This window comes from Scyliorhinus canicula, chromosome 7 (assembly GCF_902713615.1).
Source record: "Scyliorhinus canicula chromosome 7, sScyCan1.1, whole genome shotgun sequence".
Lineage (NCBI taxonomy): Eukaryota > Metazoa > Chordata > Chondrichthyes > Carcharhiniformes > Scyliorhinidae > Scyliorhinus > Scyliorhinus canicula.
Genome location: NC_052152.1, coordinates 102728253 through 102752450, shown reverse-complemented (window position 1 = coordinate 102752450; position 24198 = coordinate 102728253). Strand labels below are relative to the sequence as shown.

General features: G+C 49.1%; 1 protein-coding gene across 1 annotated transcript in view; it reads right to left on the bottom strand.

The window, feature by feature from the left end:
• Positions 1-24198, bottom strand: part of mid1 (midline 1) — a 223485-nt gene that overhangs the window by 171062 nt on the left and 28225 nt on the right. The window lies entirely within an intron of this gene.

Below are 24198 nucleotides of genomic sequence, written 5' to 3'. Positions count from 1 at the left end.
CCAGCTCCACCTAAAACTACCTCCGTCAAAGAGTGGCAGGGAGGGGAGGGCTGGGCGGGACCTCGTCAGCCCGCCTGCCACTCACTTTCCAGCTAAGTCTTTGCTTTTTGTTTCCTCATTCAGCTGAATACACAACAGGTATCAAATTGTCCTCAAGAACGTCGCCATAATAATAACTTCTTGTCATCGGGCCTTTTGCAGATTTCATTTTCAGACACGACAGGGAGGAATGGAGAATGCTGTAATGTAATTATATACACAGCAGCAATGATTCGCAAACTTCCAATGGGAGACAATTAGTTCCCCATGAACAAATATCAATTTACTCAGACAACTGGGTCACTGTTCGTGTGGAGTTTGCACATTCTCCCCGCGTTTGCGTGGGTTTCACCCCCACAACCCAAAGATGTGCAGGGTAGGTGGATTGGCCACACTAAATTGTCCATTAATTGGAAAAAATGAATTGGGTACTCTAAATTTCTTTTTAAATTACTTAAGACAATCCTGACATCACCCCAAACTCTATAGTGTCGATCAGTCCAGAATTATACCATAGAGAATGATTCAGCTGGTAATGAAATGTTATATAGTGTATTGCCGCTCATAGTGACAAACCACAATAAACCAATGGGTGTGTCACAGTCCATACTGAGCCGCAAAGTGTGTCACAGTCCATACGGAACCCAGAGTGTGTCACAGTCCGTACTGAACCCCGAGAGTGTGTCACAGTCCGTACTGAACCCCGAGAGTGTGTCACAGTCCATACTGAACCCCGAGAGTGTCACAGTCCGTACTGAACCCTGAGAGTGTGTCACAGTCCGTACTGAAACCCGAGAGTGTGTCACAGTCCGTACTGAACCCCGAGAGTGTGTCACAGTCCATACTGAACCCAGAGTGTGTCACAGTCCGTACTGAACCCCGAGAGTGTGTCACAGTCCGTACTGAACCCCGAGAGTGTGTCACAGTCCGTACTGAACCCCGAGAGTGTGTCACAGTCCGTACTGAACCCCGAGAGTGTGTCACAGTCCGTACTGAACCCCGAGAGTGTGTCACAGTCCACACTGAACCCCGAGAGTGTGTCACAGTCCGTACTGATCCCCGAGAGTGTGTGACAGTCCGTACTGAACCCCCAGAGTGTGTCACAGTCCGTACTGAACCCCGAGAGTGTGTCACAGTCCGTACTGAACCCCGAGAGTGTGTCACAGTCCATACTGAACCCCGAGAGTGTGTCACAGTCCGTACTGAACCCCGATAGTGTGTCACAGTCCGTACTGAACCCCGAGAGTGTGTCACAGTCCGTACTGAACCCCGAGAGTGTGTCACAGTCCGTACTGAACCCTGAGAGTGTGTCACAGTCCGTACTGAACCCCGAGAGTGTGTCACAGTCCGTACTGAACCCCGAGAGTGTGTCACAGTCCGTACTGAACCCCGAGAGTGTGTCACAGTCCGTACTGAACCCCGAGAGTGTGTCACAGTCCACACTGAACCCCGAGAGTGTGTCACAGTCCGTACTGATCCCCGAGAGTGTGTGACAGTCCGTACTGAACCCCGAGAGTGTGTCACAGTCCATACTGAACCCCGAGAGTGTGTCACAGTCCACACTGAACCCCGAGAGTGTGTCACAGTCCGTACTGAACCCCGAGAGTGTTCCACAGTCCGTACTAAACCCCGAGAGTGTTCCACAGTCCGTACTGAACCCCGAGAGTGTGTCACAGTCCGTACTGAACCCCGAGAGTGTGTCACAGTCCGTACTGAACCCCGAGAGTGTGTCACAGTCCGTACTGAACCCCGAGAGTGTGTGACAGTCCGTACTGAACCCCGAGAGTGTGTCACAGTCCGTACTGAACCCCGAGAGTGTTCCACAGTCCGTACTGAACCCCGAGAGTGTGTCACAGTCCGTACTGAACCCCGAGTGTGTGTCACAGCCCGTACTGATCGCCGAGAGTGTGTCACAGTCCGTACTGAACCCCGAGAGTGTGTCACAGTCCGTACTGAACCCCGAGAGTGTGTCACAGTCCGTACTGAACCCCGAGAGTGTGTCACAGTCCGTACTGAACCCCGAGAGTGTGTCACAGTCCGTACTGAACCCCGAGTGTGTCACAGTCCTTACTGAACCCCGAGTGTGTGTCACAGCCCGTACTGAACCCCGAGAGTGTGTCACAGTCCGTACTGAACCCCGAGAGTGTTCCACAGTCCGTACTGAACCCCGAGAGTGTGTCACAGTCCGTACTGAACCCCGAGAGTGTTCCACAGTCCGTACTGAACCCCCAGAGTGTGTCACAGTCCGTACTGAACCCCGAGAGTGTGTCACAGTCCGTACTGAACCCCGAGAGTGTGTCACAGTCCGTACTGAACCCCGAGAGTGTGTCACAGTCCGTACTGAACCCCGGGAGTGTGTCACAGTCCGTACTGAACCCCGAGAGTGTGTCACAGTCCGTACTGAACCCCGAGAGTGTGTCACAGTCCGTACTGAATCCCAGCAGTGTGTCACAGTCCGTATTGAAACCCGAGAGTGTGTCGCAGTCCATACTGAACCCCAAGAGTGTGTCACAGTCCGTACTGAACCCCGAGAGTGTGTCACAGTCCGTACTGAACCCCGAGAGTGTGTCACAGTCCGTACTGAACCCCGAGTGTGTGTCACAGTCCGTACTGAATCCCGAGAGTGTGTCACAGTCCGTACTGAACCCCGAGAGTGTGTCACAGTCCACACTGAACCCCGAGAGTGTTCCACAGTCCGTACTGAACCCCGAGAGTGTGTCACAGTCCGTACTGAACCCCGAGAGTGTGTCACAGTCCGTACTGAACCCCGAGAGTGTGTCACAGTCCACACTGAACCCCGAGAGTGTTCCACAGTCCGTACTGAACCCCGAGAGTGTGTCACAGTCCGTACTGAACCCCGAGAGTGTGTGACAGTCCGTACTGAACCCCGAGAGTGTGTCACAGTCCTTACCGAACCCCGAGAGTGTGTCACAGTCCATACTGAACCCCGAGAGTGTGTCACAGTCCACACTGAACCCCGAGAGTGTTCCACAGTCCGTACTGAACCCCGAGAGTGTGTCACAGTCCGTACTGAACCCCGAGAGTGTGTCACAGTCCGTACTGAACCCCGAGAGTGTGTCACAGTCCGTACTGAACCCCGAGAGTGTTCCACAGTCCGTACTGAACCCCGAGAGTGTGTCACAGTCCGTACTGAACCCCGAGAGTGTTCCACAGTCCGTACTGAACCCCGAGAGTGTTCCACAGTCCGTACTGAACCCCGAGAGTGTGTCACAGTCCGTACTGAACCCCGAGTGTGTGTCACAGCCCGTACTGATCGCCGAGAGTGTGTCACAGTCCGTACTGAACCCTGAGAGTGTGTCACAGTCCGTACTGAACCCCGAGAGTGTGTCACAGTCCGTACTGAACCCCGAGAGTGTGTCACAGTCCGTACTGAACCCCGAGAGTGTGTCACAGTCCGTACTGAACCCCGAGTGTGTCACAGTCCTTACTGAACCCCGAGTGTGTGTCACAGCCCGTACTGAACCCCGAGAGTGTGTCACAGTCCGTACTGAACCCCGAGAGTGTTCCACAGTCCGTACTGAACCCCGAGAGTGTGTCACAGTCCGTACTGAACCCCGAGAGTGTTCCACAGTCCGTACTGAACCCCCAGAGTGTGTCACAGTCCGTACTGAACCCCGAGAGTGTGTCACAGTCCGTACTGAACCCCGAGAGTGTGTCACAGTCCGTACTGAACCCCGAGAGTGTGTCACAGTCCGTACTGAACCCCGGGAGTGTGTCACAGTCCGTACTGAACCCCGAGAGTGTGTCACAGTCCGTACTGAACCCCGAGAGTGTGTCACAGTCCGTACTGAACCCCAGCAGTGTGTCACAGTCCGTATTGAAACCCGAGAGTGTGTCACAGTCCATACTGAACCCCAAGAGTGTGTCACAGTCCGTACTGAACCCCGAGAGTGTGTCACAGTCCGTACTGAACCCCGAGAGTGTGTCACAGTCCGTACTGAACCCCGAGTGTGTGTCACAGTCCGTACTGAATCCCGAGAGTGTGTCACAGTCCGTACTGAACCCCGAGAGTGTGTCACAGTCCACACTGAACCCCGAGAGTGTTCCACAGTCCGTACTGAACCCCGAGAGTGTGTCACAGTCCGTACTGAACCCTGAGAGTGCGTCACAGTCCGTACTGAACCCCGAGAGTGTGTCACAGTCCACACTGAACCCCGAGAGTGTTCCACAGTCCGTACTGAACCCCGAGAGTGTGTCACAGTCCGTACTGAACCCCGAGAGTGTGTCACAGTCCTTACCGAACCCCGAGAGTGTGTCACAGTCCATACTGAACCCCGAGAGTGTGTCACAGTCCACACTGAACCCCGAGAGTGTTCCACAGTCCACACTGAACCCCGAGAGTGTTCCACAGTCCGTACTGAACCCCGAGAGTGTGTCACAGTCCGTACTGAACCCCGAGAGTGTGTCACAGTCCGTACTGAACCCCGAGAGTGTGTCACAGTCCGTACTGAACCCCGAGAGTGTTCCACAGTCCGTACTGAACCCCGAGAGTGTGTCACAGTCCGTACTGAACCCCGAGAGTGTTCCACAGTCCGTACTGAACCCCGAGAGTGTGTCACAGTCCGTACTGAACCCCGAGAGTGTGTCACAGTCCTCACTGAACCCCGAGAGTGTGTCACAGTCCGTACTGAACCCCGAGAGTGTGTCACAGTCCGTACTGAACCCCGGGAGTGTGTCACAGTCCGTACTGAACCCCGGGAGTGTGTCACAGTCCACACTGAACCCCAAGAGTGTGTCACAGTCCGTACTGAACCCCGAGAGTGTGTCACAGTCCGTATTGAACCCCGAGAGTGTGTCACAGTCCACACTGAACCCCAAGAGTGTGTCACAGTCCGTACTGAACCCCGAGAGTGTGTCACAGTCCACACTGAACCCCGAGAGTGTTCCACAGTCCATACTGAACCCCGAGAGTGTGTCACAGTCCGTACTGAACCCCGAGGGCGTCACAGAACCCACTGAACCCTGAACCAGACATTGGCCTGCCTATAACAGGCTGTTAGCCATGTGTATGTTGCATGTTGTACATTCCTTGCGTGTCTTTAAATGTTTGTGATCCAGTGTAGGAAATTAACTGCTTTCCCCATGTTTTTATCCAGTGTTGCTATCAAGCTCTGGAGGCCATGCAGAATGTAGGTTGTTTGCTGTCCCCGCAGTTCAATAGCAAATGTAAGCCTGATATCAAAGGAGCCATCCACATTCAGGAATGGCAGTAATTCAAATATCCACACTGGCCAACCTCAGGAATCCTAGAACTATGATTGCCATCCTTCTAATTGGTGGCCATGCAGCACCAGGGGCTAAACGTTGCAAAGATCTAAGCGTGCAGTTTTGTAATGGGCCGTTTTTGAGTCCATATACTACAGAGTGTCGCCACAAACTTCTTGACTTTCATCAAGAGCAATGTCAAGTCAGCCATCGTTCAACTAGTACCGCTCTCACCGATGAGCCAGAAGGTGTGAGGGGTTCAAGTTTCACTCTCTAGACTTACATAAGTAAAGGCTGACACGCCAGTGCGGTACTGAGGGAGTGCTGCACTGTCTGAGGTACTGCCTTTTGGACGAGACGTTAAGCCAAGTCCCTGTCTCCCTGCTCAGTTGGATGCAAAAAAAATCCCCCGGCACTATTTTAACAATAAATAAGTAAATCAAGCACAGTAATTGTTTTGCAAATTACTTTGTTGTGATGTGCATCACAGATTCTGGTCTCTCTCGAATATGGGAGACGATATCAATTGAGCAGTGAAGGCTAGGAGCAGATCAAAGTGCAGTTCATGAAAGTTTCTGATGGCTTGAATAAGGAAAGGCTGTCACCTATGGTTTGGGCAATCAAAAAGTGCAACGATTGATTTAAATTGCTACTGTGAATGAGAAGAGAGGTTGGAGAAATTAGTTCTTCATAGGGTCACTGGGGTTTTTTAAAGGGGAAGTTAGATTAATATTTGTAACAAATAAGGCTATGAGAAGAGAGTGGGATAATGAGATCAGTTTGCAATGACAGAGGGCTATGGGGACAGGGCAGGTTTTGGGGCTAGTTTTGGTTTGATGCACGGCTAGCGGGATGGAGTGGAATAACGTGATCAGCTTGGAATTGGCAGAGTATGATAGGAACAGGACTGCAGGAAGTGAATGGAGCAATTTGTTTTGAATTGCTATCGCAAAGGAGCCAGTCGAGACATGCTCGTCTGCTTCTCTGTGCTGTAAACATCTATGGCTTTATGGACCCCACCGTATTGAACACAATCCCTGAGCAGTTTATTAACGCGAGTGATTAGCATGCACACATTCTTCTTGTAAAGTGTGCCTCACCTTCTACCAAGTACTGTTCTGCTGGCTGATTAGAAATTATGTAAGATATGGAGGCATTCCAAACATGAAAGAACCATTGGGCGGCATGGAGGCACAGTGGTTAGCACTGCTGCCTCACAGATCAAGGAGCCCGGGTTCAATTCCGGCCTTGGCTGAATGTCTGTGTGGAGTTTGCACTTTCTTCCCCATGTGTCTGCGTGGGTTTCCTCTGGGTGCTCCGGTTTCCTCCCGCATGTCCAAAGATGTGCAGGTTAGGTGGACTGGCTATGCTAATTTGCCCCTTAGTGCTCAAAAGGTTAGGTGGGGTTACTGGGTTACAGGGATAGGGTGGAGGCGTGGGCTTAAGTTGGGTGCTCTGGGCAGCATGGTGGCGCAGTGGGTTAGCCCTGTTGCCTCACGGCGCCGCAGTCCCAGGTTCGATCTCGGCTCTGGGTCACTATCTGTGTGGATGTTGCACATTCTCCCCGTGTTTGCGTGGGTTTCGCCCCCACAACCCAAAGATGTGCAGGCTAGGTGGATTGGCCAAGCTAAATTGCTCCATAAATAGAAAAAAAAAAGAATTGGGTACTCTAAATTTATTTAATAAAAGAAAATAAAATTGGGTGCTCTTTCCAAGGGCCGGTGCAGACCCGATGGGCCAAATGGCCTCCTTCTGCACTATAAAGTCTATGATTTACTAATTCCCCAGAAGTAACTTTAAAGGCAGAGCACAGGCACAGCCAGATGACCCGGACAACTAAATACAAACAGGTACAACCGCAACAATTTGCATGTAAATAGCCTTATAATGAAGCAAATCGTTCTCAGATGCCTTAGCAGGAGCTTTATCAGACAACGTTTGACACAGGGCCACAAGGAGACTTTTTAAAAATTTGGTCAAAGAGGTAGGCTTTATGAAGGATCTTAAGGAGGATAGAGAAGTGGAGAGGTTTAGGGAGAGAAAATTAGAGGTTTAGGGCCTAGACAGCTGAAGGCACGGCCACCAATAGCAGAGTGTTGTGATCGGTGATGTACTGGAGGCTAGAATTGGAGGAGACCAATATCTTAGATGGTCGTAGGGATGGAAGAGATTAAAGAACTTGTGAAGGGCAAGGTTATGGAAGGATTTGACACAAGGCTCAGAATTTTAAAATTACAGTCAACATGCACATGGTGAGGCAAGAAGCGACTGCAACTGTACTCACTGCCCTCGGTCACTTACACAACAAAACCCCTCATGAACTCCGATCACAGTCAGCAAATTACTGCCTATCCTTGCCAAAAAATTGGAGGAATACAAATTTTCAATGTGCTGCCAGGGCAATTGCTGGAGCACAAGGAGAATCTAGGGAGCCGTGACTGCACCCCAGTGCCTTCTTAATCAGAGGCAGCCTTTAGCCCGAGGAGAACACCATCTGCTCTCAGTTCTGTTCAGCTTTGCAGCCTTTTATTGCACAGGGACAGGTCTAAGTGGAGTATGGATTTCTCTCTCGCCTTCCCCTTTGTTCCTTTGACCCATGTTCCTCGGGGTTATAGGACGAGTGACTGCTGCTTTCTTGGCATCTCAACCTTGCCGTGCCATACGCGAGGGTAGACCGACTGACTATTAGTTCAATTATGGATTCAGTGAATTAAAAGTGATAATTCATCCACCACATGATATGAAGCGACTCTTCATGTCATGTTTGCCTAACTTTAAGGGGTTCCTTCCTGCTGCTGCAAACTGTTTATCTATCTGACAAGCTTCCTCGGCTTTCATTGATCTGAATCTATCCCGACCCATCCTTGTTAAGACTGCAAAAGGATTCATCTTCCGGAACTTTCTGGCACTGATAACAAGATCAAAACAAAATTGTACTTTTATTCCACACCCCCCCCCCCCCCCCCCCCCCCCTCCCCGCCCCCTCTCCACACACACAACCCATCGCCTGACGTTCGGTTTACTCCTGGATTACTATTCATTAAAGGAACAAATGAGCCTTAATTATTGGAAACAATTATTTTCTGTATGAGATTATGTTCCAAGAAACAACAATGAGATTTGCATTGACAGAGTTCCTTCCGCAATCTCAGAAACCACCCTCAACGCTTCACAGACCATTAAGTACTTTTTGAAGTGTCGTCCACTGTAGATAAACACGACAGTCACTTGTGTTCAGCAAAATCCCACAAACAGATTAGTTGTTGGTTGAGTGAAAAATAATTGCCTGTGTTGCCAGGACAACTCTTGCTTTTCCTCCACTCCTGCCATGGGATCTTTGACATCCACCTGAAAAAGCAGATGGGACCTTTCGGGGCTGGTTTAGCACAGTGGACTAAACAGCTGACTTGTAATGCAGAACAAGACCAGCAGCAAGGGTTTAATTCCCATACCGGCCTCCCCGAACAGGCTCCAGAATGTGGCGACTAGGGGCTTTTCACAGTAACTTCATTGAAGGCTACTTGTGACAATAAGCGATTATTATTATTATTATTTCAATGTCTGACCTTAAAGGCAGCCTCGTCTCTGACAGGGCAGCACTCCCTTAATGTTGCACTGAAGTGTCAGATTGAATTATATGGTCAAGTTTCCAGAGTGTGGCTCGAACCTACAACCTTCCCATTCACAGATAGGAGGGCTGCCACTGAACCAAATCTGAGACTTGGGGGCGGGGAAAATAGTGAGGTGTTTAGAAAGGAGGTGGTACTAAAATAATGCCTTTGCTGTCTGTTTCAGGGGCTAATTTGAACCATGAATCTCGTTGTAGTGCCGAGTATTCTGATGGCTAGACCAGAAACCCCTCTCGTAGGTGGGACAGCTGGACGCATGCAATCCCCCGACAGCCAGCCAATTAGGTATTCATGGCGAGGTGCCTGGCCAACCATGAGGCAGGGCCGCTCAGGATGTAGACTATCCTGCTGTTACCGCATGGCCTGCCATATTTAAAGGGAACCTTGACAGGTATGCATTGCCTGCAATTGACCAGGCTCCGTTTGTATGAGAGAGACTACAGCTGCCTCTAGAACCTTCTTTCCCGTGCTCCAAAACTCTTAGGAAAGAAAAACAACAACTACTCAGTCCAAGTTCACCAGAAGGACTACCTCGCCTGGTGCCCGCCACCCGCAACCAGTTAGGACCACAAAGGAGCATGTTTCGCATTTGCCAGAGAGTTCATTACAAAGGTACTATTTAATCCTGGGAAGTAGTGCTTTCATGAGTAAGCATGTCATGCTAATACATTAGGAAGAGCTTCCCGCCACTTGATGTTGGGAAGCTCGATATACCCCCACTGTAATTTCCTCCTTTCATCCCATCTTTGGGAAGCTGACATTTTACTTGCCGCACACGCATGTACTCCTGCTGCCAATAGCAGAGGAAGACTCCAGCCTGGATAAAAAAGCATTAACTGGTTTTCATCTACAACTGGCCAAAACAAAATAAAAAATAAATCTCCAACAGGCGGTGAGCAAATTTCACCAAGATTAACAAATTATAAATGAGTTGAATAAACTCGACCAAACTCAGGCAGTCATTGAAGAGCACGCTCAAAGATTTCAGACTAACTGGAGCAGTACTCCTATTTCCAAAGGCCGAATCACAACAATGAATCTCAGTAAACCACCCCGAGGGGATAAACTTGGAACTACTACATTGGGTCTCAGTTCAATATGAGGCATTCTACTTCCAAACCACATTCCACTGAAACCTGCGTAGATTCAGCTTTGGAAAGACATTCATCTAAATCCAGAGTTACTACGATGGAACCTCCATCCTCCTCGGCTGAGCCCCGAGTCAGAGAAGATGACAGCAGTCTTAAATTGTCTCGCTGCATGAAATGTCAGTTGAAATTTCATTCAAAACTTGGGGTATTTGCTTCAAGATTGAAATGAGGTGATCTTGCTGAACTTGGTGAGAATCGCCTTACTCCTCAGAAAGAGTTGTCCTTTCCTCTCTTATTTTACTTCTCGGTCTGATGCATCTTTCTGGGTCATGGCATACAGACCAGGTGGGAAACCTACTCACAGGCCCCCAGCACCTGCACAAGAATATCCTGTTTGATTTGATCTTATTTCCCGTTTGCGATAACTTCTTTCCTTTGCTCGTCGTAGCTGAAGTTGAGAGCCTAGAAGGGGATGGTGAGAGCAATGGCAGACATCAAGCCCCATTCCGACTTCTGGTGGTGGCCATGGGAGTGAGTGGTCGCACATTTGGTGGCACCACTCAAGGTGAATTTTGTTGGTCCTTCCCTACCCTTATGGGGTCTTTTTGAGGGCAAAAGGTGTGCAAGTGCCCAGGGAAGGTAATACTCCTCTGGTGAGTCTGGTCCATGAATCAGAGGATGGGAAGTGCCTTGAGAAAGAGAGAGCATCTGGAGCAGGGCAGTTTTCATGGTGCGCCACAGGTCAAGATGGCAGAGGGCAAGCTGCCCGCCCAGTGATCGATGGAGCAACTGGTGGAGTTTTTAAATAATAAGTTCCTGCAGCAGAGGAAAGAGGCCTTGGAGGACCTGGCTAAGGTGGTGGTGCTGCTTAGTGTGGCGATTGAGAAAATGGCTGGAGGCTCAAGGCCTGCCGATTCATGTGTTCAAGGAGGTGGTGGGGGAGCAGATGGCCTCGCTGGTGGCGGAGTTGGGGATGGTGGTGGACAGCCAGAAGAGGCTGAGAGAGAAGTTGGAGGACCTGGAGAATCGCTCCCGGTGACAGAATGTAAGGTAGTTGTGATGGGTATCAAGAGAGCAGATGCCACCAGGTGTGTGGCAAAGATGTTGGAGCTGTTGATGAGAGGAAGGGGTCGATCGAAGTGGATCGGCCGAACTGGGCACCAAGGAGGAGGCCGCAAGTGGAGGAGCCATTGAGGGCAATGGTGGGGTGGCTGCACCATTTCTTGGACAAGGAAAAGATTTTGAAATGGGCGAGGCAGACCAGGAGGTGTATCTGGGAAGGGAGTGAGTTGCCGGTCCACCAGGACCTGGGTGTAGAGCTCACGAAGAGGAGAACTGGATTCAACCAGGTAAAGGCTGCAGCACTTTTTGTTTGGTGTTCTCTACCCTGCCATGCCTGTGGGTGACTCATCAGAAGCAGGAGGTTTATTTTGGCTCGCCAGAGGAGGCAATGGACTTTAAGAGAGACCATGGACTGGGAGGAATGAGGGGACGCTGAACTTTGGAGAGGAGCTTTGTGCCTATGGCAAAATGTCTGGGGTGAGTATTGATGGGGAAGCGGCAATGGAGTGAGTGTGCTTTGTGTTCTTCTTTGTTTGTTGGTGATTGGGAGGAGGGGTTTGAAATGGAAGGGGATGGGGAGGTTACAGGCCTTGGGTGAGGGCAATTGTGCTAGCTGGGTGGGCTAGTTAATGGGAGTGAAGTGAGGGGTTGCCAGGAGGGACGCCTGGGGGTGGAGGGGCAGGGAAGAAGGGCAGCTGGCATGTGTGTGGTTGGTGTGGCGCAGTTAGGAAGGGAGAGATGGTGGTGGACATCCGAGGTTGGGCCTGGAGGGCCGCGTGACATGGGCTGGCCCAAGAAGGGATATGGCTGATTAGCAGGGGGGAGGGGGGGCAGGGATCCCCCGACCAGGCTGGTCATATGGAATGTTGCGAGGGTTGCATAGGCCAACAGTCACATGTGATCACGCATCTGAGGAGACTGAAGGCTGACGTGGTGTTTCTGAGGGAGACACGCCTAAAGCTGGGGGAGCAGACGAGGCCGAGGAAGGGCTGGGTGTGGCAGGTGTTCCACTCAGGTATGAAGACGAGGGGATTGGCGGTGTTGGTCAATAAGAGGGTGGCGTTTGAAGTGAGGAGCATTGTGGCTGATCCCAGGGGTAGGTATGTGGTCGTTAGTGGGAAGCCAGAGATGATGCCTGTGGTCCTGGTTAATGTTTATGCCCCGAATTGGAATGAGGTGAATTTTATGAGGAGACTGTTGGGGAGGATTCTGAACTTAGATACGCACCAGTTGATTATGGTGGGATTTTAATACGGTCAGGGGACAGCATTGTGGCACAGTGGTTAGCTCTGCTGCCTCACAGCACTGAGGACCCGGGTCACTGTCCGTGTGGAGTTTGCACAGTCTCCCCGTGTCTGCGTGGGTTTCACCCCCACAACCCAAAAAAATGTGCTGAATAGGTGGATTGGCCACACTAAATTGCCCATAATTGGAAAATTGGGTATTTAAATTTTTCACAAAAATAAAATAATACAGTTCTGGACCCAGGCCTAAATCCGTCAGGCCCAAAGCTTTGCAGTGGCTAGGAAGCTGAGGGGGTTCATGGAGCGCACAGAGGGTGCGGATCCGTGGAGATCTTGGATACTGAGGGCGAAGAAGTTTTCATACTTCTCCCTAGTTCATTGGGTGTATTTCCAGATCGATTGTTTTTGTAATGGACAAGGCGCTGCTGGTGGAGGTGGCCGACTTGGAATATTCAGTGATCGTGGTCTTTGACCACGCGCCGCACTGGGCGGATTTGCAGGTGATTTGGGGGGAGGCCCAACGGCCACAGTGGAGGTTGGATGTGGAGCTGTTGGCGGGTGAGGGTGTGGGTGAGGGCTGCCATTCGGGGCTATGTGGAGGTGAATGATAAGTGGGAGGCCATAGTCTCAAGGTTGTAGTTAGAGGGGAGTTTATATTTCAATTCGGGTGTACAGGGAAAGGGTGAAGTGGGAAGAGAGGGCAATTGGTTGATGAGATCTTGAGGGTGGATGGGAGGTACTCGATGGCGCCAGAGGAGGGGTTGTTGAAGAAGAGACGGAGGCTGCAGATGGAGTTTGGGTTAGTGTCAATGGGGAACGTGATGGGGCAGTTGCGGAGGGGCAGTGTAAGAGTACGGGGAGAAGGCAAGTAGAATGCTGGCCCATCAGCTGAGAAAGCAGATAGTGGCAAGGGAGATTGGCAGATTGAACGATGAAGGGGGTCAGATGGTGATGGATCCAAAGGGGGTGAATGGGGCATTTTAAGCCTTCTATAGGAGGCTTTATGAGTCGGAGCCCCTGAGGGGGAAGAGGGGATGAGGCAGTTATGGGATGGGTTGAAGTTTCCCCAAGTTGGAGATGGGGCGGGTGCAGGGTCTTTGGCCATGATTGGGCTGTGGGAGGTAATGGATGGCATGGGGTGATGCAGGCGGGTAAGGTCCGGGTCTTGACGATGTGGTGATATACCTGTAAACAATATTGTAGATAGTTGGTGGTGCGACCTCCAACCAGCAGGTGGTGGTGCAGATCCACCATGTGGGCTTGAGACAGTGGGCATGTGACAAGGCACTCCGATATAAGCTAGGGCAGATTTGGTGATCCGGGAAGGTTGTAAGACGTACATGAGGACAGTCGTGCCTCGGGGTAGTTCCACAGGAGTATAAAGAAACTCCATGCTAACTTGCTCTGTAACAGTTCGTTACCTTACCATGAGTGAATTAATAAAGATCATGGTTTGGAAAAGTCACAAGTAGTTCTGTGGATTCCTTGCTAGACATCGAACACCAAACACAATAGGCAGGGTTCCTGGTTGAGTTTTATAAGAAGTTTGGGGCGGAACCGGAAACAATCCTGGTCAGGGCATATAATTTTTTTTTAAATTTAGAGTACCCAATTCAATTTTTCCAATTAAGGGGCAATTTCGCATGGCCAATCCATCTACCCTACACATCTTTGGGTTGTGAGGGTGAAACCCATGCAAACACGCGGAGAATATCAAAGCCAGGTGGGAGGAAGAGTTTGGAGAGGGTATGGGGGAAGGGTTCTGGTGTGAGGTGCTCCGGAGAGTGAGCGCCTCTACCTCGTGCGCGAGGTTGGTGCTGATACAGTTGAAGGTGGTGTATAGAGCATAACTCACAAGGGCGAGGATGAGCGGGCTTTTTGAGGGGGTAGAAGATGTGTGTGAACGTTGCAGGGGGGGCCCCGCGAATCAAAACGTTCATATGTTTTGGTCCTGACCAAAGCTGGAGGATTACTGGAAGGAGGTTTTTAGGGTAATTTCTAAAGTAGTGCACGTGAAACTGGACCCGGGCCCTCGGGAGGCCATATTCGGGGTGTCGGACCAGCCGGGTTGGAAACGAATGCGGAGGCAGATGTTGTAGCCTTCGCCTCGTTGATCGCCCGAAGGCGGATCCTGCTGGGATGGAGAGCAGCCTCTCAACCCTGTGCCCTGGCGTGGCGGGGGGACCTACTGGAATTCTTGACTCTTGAGCAGGTTAAGTTTGAACTGAGGGGAAGGACGGAGGGGTTCTACAATTCATGGGCATTATTCATTATGCACTTTCAAGAATTGGATAACATCGAACATTAGTGGGGGGGGGGGGGTGTTTGGAGGGTTGGAGAGGGACTGTATGTGTTAATGATGACACTGGGTGATTCCTGATTCCTTTTTGTTATTTGTTTATGTTAACATGCGGGCTAATGTCTGGGGGTTTGGTGGGAGGATGGGATTGTTGTTGTTGATATGGGGATTGATATTGTATTCGTTATTGGTTATTGTTTATTGTTGGTGGTTGTAAATTTGGGAGAAAATATGAAAAAGGAGGAGAATAAAAATATATTTTTTAAAACACGGGGAGAATGTGCAAACTCCACATGAGCAGCGATCCAGAACTGGGATTGAACCTGGGACCTCGGGGCCGTGAGACAGCAGTGCTAATCATTGCACCACCGTGCTGCCCATGTGAGAACATATAATGAGGCGAGGGGTTCAGGGCGGCATGGTGGTGCAGTAGTTAGCACTGCTGCCTCATGCCGCTTGGGATCCAGGGTCAATTCCAGCCCCAGGCACTGTCCGTGTAGAGTTTGCACATTCTCCCCATGTCTGCGTGGGTCTCACCCTCACAATCCAAAAAGATGTGCAGGGTAGTTCACAGAATTTTTTATTTTTTTTTATTTTTTACAGTGCAGAAGGAGGCCATTCGGCCCATCGAGTCTGCACCGGTTCTTGGACAGAGCACCCTACCCAAGATCAACACCGCCACCCTATCCCCATAACCCAGTAACCCCACCCAACACTAAGGGCAATTTTGGACACTAAGGGCAATTTATCATGGCCAACCCACCTAACCTACACATCTTTGGACTGTGGGAGGAAACCGGAGCACCCGGAGGAAACCCACGCACACATGGGGAGGATGTGCAGACTCCACACAGACTGTGACCCAAGCCGGAATCGAACCTGGGACCCTGGAGCAGTGAAGCAATTGTGCTATCCACAATGCTACCGTGCTGCCCCACTAAATTGCCCGTTAATTGGAAACAAAAATTGTATACTCTAAATTTATTTTTAAAAATAATGAGGCGAGGTAAAGGAGGAGCTCTGCCCTACTTTGTCACAGGCTTCTATCTCCCAGATTCCTAAAAAGGGCAAGGACCCATAGCAGTGTGTCCCATACCGCCTGATATTGTTGTTGAATGTCGATATCAAGGTATTGATGAAGGTGCTTAGATCAGGATTGAGGACTGCGTGTCGGAGTTGATTGGGAAGGATCAGACGGGTTTTGTGAAAGTAAAAGTGGTTGTCAGCAAATGTTACTTAACGTGACTATGATGCTCTCGCAGGGGTAAGGAGTTGAGGTAGTGGTGGCGATGGACGCAGAGAAGGCTTTTGATTGGGTGGAGTGGGCGTATTGATTGAGGTGTTGGGGTAGTTTGGACAGGGGTTTGTAGATTGGTTACTGTTTCAGGTGAAGATGGCGAATGTGCAGGAGAGCCGAGTGAGATCAGGGTACTTTAGGTTTCATTGTGGGACAGGGCAGGGGTGCCAGCACTCACCGTTGCTTTTCACCTTGGCGATAGATCCACTGGCAATGAGACTCATGGCGTTGAGGGATTGGAGAGGGATTAAGCGGCATGGGGTCAAGCATAGGGCTTCGCTGAACGCAGATGATATGTTATTATATATTTAAGACCCGTTGGGCTGCATTGGGGGGGGGGGGGGGGGGGGATTATGGGGAATTTGGCTGGTTTTCAGGATACAAATTGAACATAGGAAAAAGAGTGAGGAAAGGATTTTGAGAAGTTGCCGTTCAGGGTGGTGGGGACGAGCTTCAGATGACCCGGTAGCCAGGTGGCACGGAGTTGGGCATAGGTTGAACTTTGCCCTATTAGTAGAGGGAATTAAGATGGATTTTAGGAGGCGGAACGTTTTGCCATTGTCACCGGTGGGACGGATGCAGACAGTACAAATGACCGTGTTGCCTCGGTTTCTGTTCGTGTTTCAGAGCCTCCTTATCTTTGTCCCCAAGATGTTTTTCAGGAAAGTTAATGGGTTAATCTGCCGTTCTCACCATGCCAGGTACTCCATTAGTCCAGTGGTGATATCAGCTTTGAGGGTGTGGGAGCAGTGTACCCAGCACTTGGGTAGGAGGGCATGTCATTGTGGGCACCTATTTGTGATAACTATAGGTTTGTGCCGGCGAGACTGGATCGAGGTTCCGGGGGTTAGCGGTGGCCGAATATTGAGTACTTCAAGGACTTGTTTATAGGGGGAAATTTGCGGGGCTGGAGGAGTTCGAGAAAATGTTTGGATTAACCAAGGGGAATGGTTTTAGGTACCTGCAGGTTTGGGTTTTTGTGAGAGAGGTGCCGTCTTTCCAGGGTTGCCGCCTCAGGTGCTGCAAGATAAATTCTTGTTGGAGGTCGAAATAAAGGAGGGGAAGGTGTCAGATCTTCACAAGGAACTGATGGAATGAGAGGGTGGAGGATGTTAAGCGCATATGGAAGGAGGAGTTGAGAGGGAAGGTGAGGGCCGGGATATGGGCTGAGGCTTTGCGGACAGTGAATGTGTCCTCGTCACATGCGAGTTTAAGCCCCATCCAGTTTAAAGTGGTGCATAGGACCCACATGATGGTACTGATGATCATCAGGTTTTTGATGGTGTGGTGGGGTGGAAAACAGGCATGGGCGGGGGGGGGGGGGGGGGGGGGGGGGGGGCACGAAGCACTTCAACATGTTTTGGGCATGTGCATGATTGAGGGGGTTCTGGAAGGGGTTCTCGAGTGTTATGTCCTAGGTTCTGGGGGGTGAGTGTATTCCCGGAGTCCGGAGGTGGCGATATTTGGTGTGTTGGAAGACCCAAGAGTGCGAGGGGTGGAGAGGCCGATGTACTGGCCTTTGCCTCACTATAGCCTGGAGATGGATTTTATTATATTGGGGGGACTCAGAGCCGCCGAAGGCAGGGTATGGGTGAGCGACCTGGCAGAATTCCTGCGGTTAGAGAAGATCGCGTTCACTTTGTGGGGTCGGTGTAAGGGTTCACGCAAAGATTGTAACCGTTCATCCATTTCTTCAAGGAGGATTGAGGGTTGAGCGAGGGGGGGATTTCGTGGGGGGGGGGGGGGGGTAAGGGGATTAAAAATGGGAAGGCGGGTCATGCTTGGGGGTCGGGGGGGGCTGGAGGATTGGGGTTGTCAGTTGGATTGATGTGATGCTCTTTGGTCGTTCGTTTGATATTATTTTGTATATTTATATTTTGTTGAAAAGCCTTGAACAAAAAATATTTTAAAAGATTAAGATCCATTCCATCCATTAATGATCCAACTCCACCAGCTGGCACATTGCTTTCAGTTGTAATAATGAAGTCCTTCCCACTAACACTGTTGGCAAAGTAATTGTGCAACAAATAAGCAACAGATGGAAATTTGTGGAACAAATTACGAGGCAGAGGAGGCCCTTTGCCCTTTTGTAAGGTCTACATTAGCTCTGGTGTCCTTGAGGTGAAAAACATATCACTAAACTCTGGGCGCAATTCAACTAATTAGGAACAAAATCCCATAGCGAGTGCCGGGAAACACATGGCTTTCCAACGCGACTCATGTTGTACACGTGGCATCAGTGGGAAACATGTGGCCGAGGCTATACATAGATCTGTTTTGGTGTCCCGATCCCCAGGCCCCTGAAGGGACCCTGACCCCCACCAGCCCGAACGCACAATGGGAGGGCCCCCAGCCCCTTACCACACTCCTCCCAACACCCACACAGGGCACCCCCGGCCTGATCACGCACGCACAGAAAATGCCTGCTTGGCACCTTGGCAGTGTCAACTTGGCAGTGCCAATGCCAGCTGACAGTGTCAGGCTGGTACCCAGATGGCACTGCCAGGGTGCCAGGCTAGCACTGCCAGGGTGTCTAGTGGCACTAGCAGTGCCAGGGCACTACCCTGCAGCTCAGGCCTGCCGATCCCCTGAGAGATCCCCGCGAGTGCAATTCCGTCTGGTCCTCTTGTGGAGACCAGTACCAAACGGCACTCACCCAAAGTATCCGAGGCAAAGGAGATTGATCCAAATGCCTCAGGTACCTCAGGAAAATGCACACTAAAGTGAGACTAGCTGTCTCGCTATAATATGCAGATTTGCTAAAAAGTGATCCCGCCTACAATTGCGGGATTTACATCACAACGTCTCGCGAGATTGCGCAAGATCTTGCAAGGCGTTGTGAGCCGGGTAGATCCCTGGAGGGCAATCTCCCAGCTTTTATCGGCCATGCTGCTCCGTGGCAAGTTTATTTTTGAGTGTAGCGTGGCCATTGGATCAAGCCCTCTGACACCCAATTCTAAAAAGACCCTCCAGGTAAACTGTTTCTGCATTTTAGTGAGAAAAAAAACAGCAGATCCGGATATAAAAAAGTTTACATGACTTCACACCTGTGTTAAATGAAAGACAGGCACTTCCTCCCCCAATCCATCATACACTTCACAGCCTTTGAATCCTTCTGTCACTGGAATATAAGCTCGAGACTGAATCACCCTGGACAGAGACCATGCCATCTGAGCGTGGGGTGGGGCTATAACATTGAAACAGTATTCCTGGCATGACTCCTGGTTTCAACCATCCCACCCAGTTACACAGCCTCTTCCAATTTTTGATGTTTTTCTATCAACATCCTGGGGGTTATCATTGACCACAAATTGAACTGGACTCGCCACATAAATGCTGGAAAATCTCAGCACTTTCTCAGCATCTTTCCAGCATTTTCTCTTTCGTTTCAGATTCCAGCATCCGCAGTAATGTGCTTTTAGCCATATAAATACTGTGGCTACAAGAGCAGGTCAGAGGTTGGGAATCCTGCAGTGAGTAAGTCACCTTCTGACTCCCCAAATCCTGTCCACCACCTACAAGGCACAAGTCAGGAGTGTGATGGAATACTCCCCACTTGCCTGGATGAGTCAAGCTCCAACAATATTCATGGGGCGGGATTCTCTCAACCCGGGCCGGGCCGGAGAATCCCCACAGCTGGAACGAATCACAGCATGGACCACTCCAGTGCCGTGCTGGCCCCCTTTAGGGGCCAGAATTGCTGATCCTGAGGCCGTGTTGACGCCGTCGAGAAACTCAGCAGTGATTCCGACAATGTCAATGATGGAACCATCAATTCAGCGAACACGTGTAGTTGGATCCGAACAGAGGCTTTAATTCACTTACAGCAGAGCCAGCCTATTCGTCGTTGAACTCCATGAACTGGCAGGCTGGCTCTAAGGCACTGATCTTTATACATCGGTCCCAGGGGGAGGAGTCCTGGGCGGAGCCAAGGGAGGAGCCCAGTACAAACTCTCGCGTACTCCCAGAGCGACTCCCCCTGGTGGTCGGATAGTGCAACTGCACATACAATGGTGGATAGTGAACATATATACATGGAGTTATATTGGCAACTATATACAGCATTGATCTTACAACGGGTAGATAACGAACATATATACATGGAGTGATATTGGCAACTATATATAGTGTGAATCACATTCACCACAGTCAACACTTCGCCTCATGATCACAGAATTAAGCCCAAGGTGTTCGACACCATCCAGGACAAAGCAGTCTGTTTGACTGGCATCCCATCCACCACCTTAAACATTCACTTCTTGCACCACTGATACACGGTAGCAGCAGTGTGAACCATCTGCAAGATGCACTGCTGGAACTCAGCAAGGCTCCTTAGGCACCACCTTCCAAACCCACGGCCACTACCATCTAGAAGGACAAGAGCAGCAGATACCTGGGAACCTCACCACCTGCAAGCTTCCCTCCAAGCCACTCACCATCCTGACTTGGAAATATATCGTTGTTCCTTTGCTGTCGCTGGGTCAAAATCCTGGAACTCCCTCCCCAACAGCACAGTGGATGTACCGACACCACATGAACTGCAGCGGTTCAGGAAGGCAGCTCATCACTGCCTTCTCAAGGGCAATTAGGAATGGGCAATAAATGATGGTCTAGCCAATGGCACCCACATCCATAAAAGAATTTAAAAAAGAATAAACAAAAGCGTGAAGCAAATGAGAAAAAAGTTTATGCAATCCTGCCTCATCATTTTAACCCTTTAAGTCCCAGTAGCAGGGACTGAGAACCCAAATTCCTTGAAGTGACTCCTCCAATCTCTTGTGATTGCCGCGAGCAAAGTGCAAAGGTCACAGTTTCCTTTATAAATAAACTGACTGAGTTGGGAACCTGGTATCCTTCAGAAAAATTAAAACTGAGGGCAACTCTAAGACTGCTTAAAATGCCTGCCCAGAAGTGGTAAACATTTTAAAATTACATGGAATTTGATAGGATGTACAACATAAGGAAAAGGCCACTCAGCCGAACTGATTATGCCTGTTTTATGCTGCACCCAAACCTCCTCCGACCCGATTTCATTTCACTCCATCAACATATTCTTTTATTCCTTTTCTCTTTCATTTGTTTATCTTGCTTCTCCTTAAATGCATCTATATCATTGACTTCACCTACTGTTTGTGATAGTCAGTTCCTCATTCCAGCCACTCTTAGTCAAGGGGTTTCTCCTGAACTCTTTATTAAATTCATTGGTGTGAATTCATCCACAAACAAGATGGCTCACCTACTGACAGCTAGGTAGGAATTTGCCCTTTTCTTGCCAGATAAATTTAAGAAACGCACTACTTACACTCAAGGAATAGAAATTTGGATTGGACCAGGGAATTGGTTGAAGAAGAAAAATATGCACGAGGCGACAGGTAATCAGATAGAGAGACAGAAATTGAAGATGGTGGAAGGGCAGTGGCCGTGGACGAATTAACGATGACTTTAATCTGGTCAGTTATTTATGACTTCTTAACAAACCATCTCCTTCTGAAACGAGGCCTTCAATGGAATTTCCAAGTGTCTGAAGCATGAAAGGTCAGTTATGTTCATACGATCACAAGAAATAGATGCAGCAATACGCCATTCAGCCCCTCAAGCCTCCGTCACCATTCTATAAAACATTTGTGAATCTGATTGCGGCCTTAACTCCATTTCCCCGTCTATGCCCCAAAACCCTTGACTAGCGAGCGATCAAAGGGGTCATCCAGCCCAACTGAATGTCCGTCTTCCATGGCAATGTTCATCGCTAGTGCCCTAAGATGGAGCGTGCGGTGTCCGTTGCCACGGTTTATGTTGTGCGAGCCCAGTGGGCACCATGGGGACTGGGGTGTTTTATTGACCCCTTTAATCACATTTTATTTCGATGTTTTACGTTTCCTTTGTGATTCTGTTTCTTTTAATGCAGTATTCCTCTAAAAGGCTGACTTTTATTTTATTTCTAAACTTGTTGCTTTAGTTTAATTGTTTTGTCACAAATAGCATGACTCTTGGCTCCCTTATTGATCAAAAATCTGTCTAGTTTAGTCTTGAATATATTTAATGACCCAGTCTCCATTGCTCTCTGAGGAGTAAGATTCCAAACACTAATAAACCCTGTGCAAGAGGAAATGTCTCTTCATTGCCTTAAATGGGGAGATCCCTTATTTTTAAACTGTGTCCCCATTTCTAGATCCACCATGAGGGACCCTCTCAGCATCATATTCAAAGAACATAAGAACATAAGAACTAGGAGCAGGAGTCGGCCATCTGGCCCCTCGAGCCTGCTCCGCCATTCAATGAGATCATGGCTGATCTTTGTGGACTTAGCTCCACTTTCCGGCCTGAACACCATAACCCTTAATCCCTTTATTCTTCAAAAAAATATATCTATTTCTATCTTAAAAACATTTAATGAAGGAGCCTCAACTGCTTCACTGGGCTAGGAATTCCATAGATTCACAACCCTTTGGGTGAAGAAGTTCCTCCTAAACTCAGTCCTAAATCTACTTCCCCTTATTTTGAGGCTATGTCCCCTAGTTCTGCTTTTACCCGCCACTGGAAACAACCTGCCCGCATCTATCCTATCTATTCCCTTCATAATTTTATATGTTTCTATCAGATCCCCCCCCCCCCCGCATCCTTCTAAATTCCAACAAGTACAGTCCCAGTCTACTCAACCTCTCCTCGTAATCCAACCCCTTCAGCTCTGGGATTAACCTAGTGAATCTCCTCTGCACACCCTCCAGTGCCAGTACGTCCTTTCTCAGGTAAGGAGACCAAAACTGAACACAATACTCCAGTTATGGCCTCACTAACACCTTATACAATTGCAGCATAACCTCCCTAGTCTTAAACTCAATCCCTCTAGCAATGAAGGACAAAATTCCATTTGCCTTCTAAATCACCTGTTGCACCTGTAAACCAACTTTTTGCGACTCATGCACTAGCATAGCCAGGTCTCTCTGCACAGCAGCATGTTTTAATATTTTATTATTTAAATAATAACACCTTTTGCTGTTATTCCTACCAAAATGGATAACCTCACATTTGTCAACATTGTACTCCATCTGCCAGACCCTAGCCTAACCTTAACTATCCAAATCCCTCTGCAGACTTCCGGTATCCTCTGCACTTTTTGCTTCACCACTCATCTTAGTGTCGCCTGCAAACCTGGACACATTGCACTTGGTCCCCAACTCAAAATCATCTATGTAAATTGTGAACAATTGTGGGCCCAACACGGATCCCTGAGGGACACCACTAGCTACTGATTGCCAACCAGAGAAACACCCATTTATCCCAACTCTTTGCTTTCTATTAATTAACCAATCCTCTATCCATGCTACTACTTTATCCTTAACGCCATGCATCTTTATCTTATGCAGCAACCTTTTGTGAGGCACCTTGTCAAAAGCTTTCTGGAAATCCAGATATACCACATCCATTGGCTCCCCATTATCTACTGCACTGGTAATGTCCTCAAAAAATTCCACTAAATTAGTTAGGCACGACCTGCCCTTTATGAACCCATGCTGCATTTGCCAAATGGGACAATTTCCATCCAGATGCCTTGCTATTTCTTCCATGAAAATTCCAGCATCTTCCCTACTCCCAAAGTTAAGCTAACTGGCCTATAATTACCCGCTTTCTGCCTACCTCCTTTTTTAAAATAGTGGTGACGTGTTTGCTCATTTCCAATCCGCCAAGACCACCCCAGAGTCTAGTGAATTTCGGTAAATTATCACTAGTGCATTTGCAATTTCCCTAGCCATCTCTTTTAGCACTCTGGGATGCATTCCATCAGGGCCAGGAGACTTGTCCACCTTTAGCCCCATTAGCTTGCCCATCACTACCTCCTTAGTGATGACAATTATCTCAAGGTCCTCATCTGTCATAGCCTCATTTCTATCAGTCACTGGCATGTTATTTGTGTTTTCCACTGTGAAGACCGACTCAAAAAACTGTTCAGTTCCTCAGCCATTTCCTCATCTCCCATTATTAAACCTCCCTTCTCATCCTCTAAAGGACCAATATTTACCTTAGCCACTCTTTTGTGTTTTATATATTTGTAGAAACTTTAACTATCTGTTTTTATATTCTGAGCAAGTTTACTCTTCTATATAGCTTTTTAGTAGCTTTCTGTGGCCTCCTAAAGATTTCCCAGTCCTCTAGTCTCCCACTAATCTTTGCCACTTTGTATGCTTTTTCCTTCAATTTGATACTCTCCCTTATTTCCTGAGATATCCACAGTCGATTTTCCCTCTTTCTACCATCCTTCCTTTTTCTTGGCATAAACTTTTGCTGAGTACTGAAAAATTGCTTGGCAGTTCTC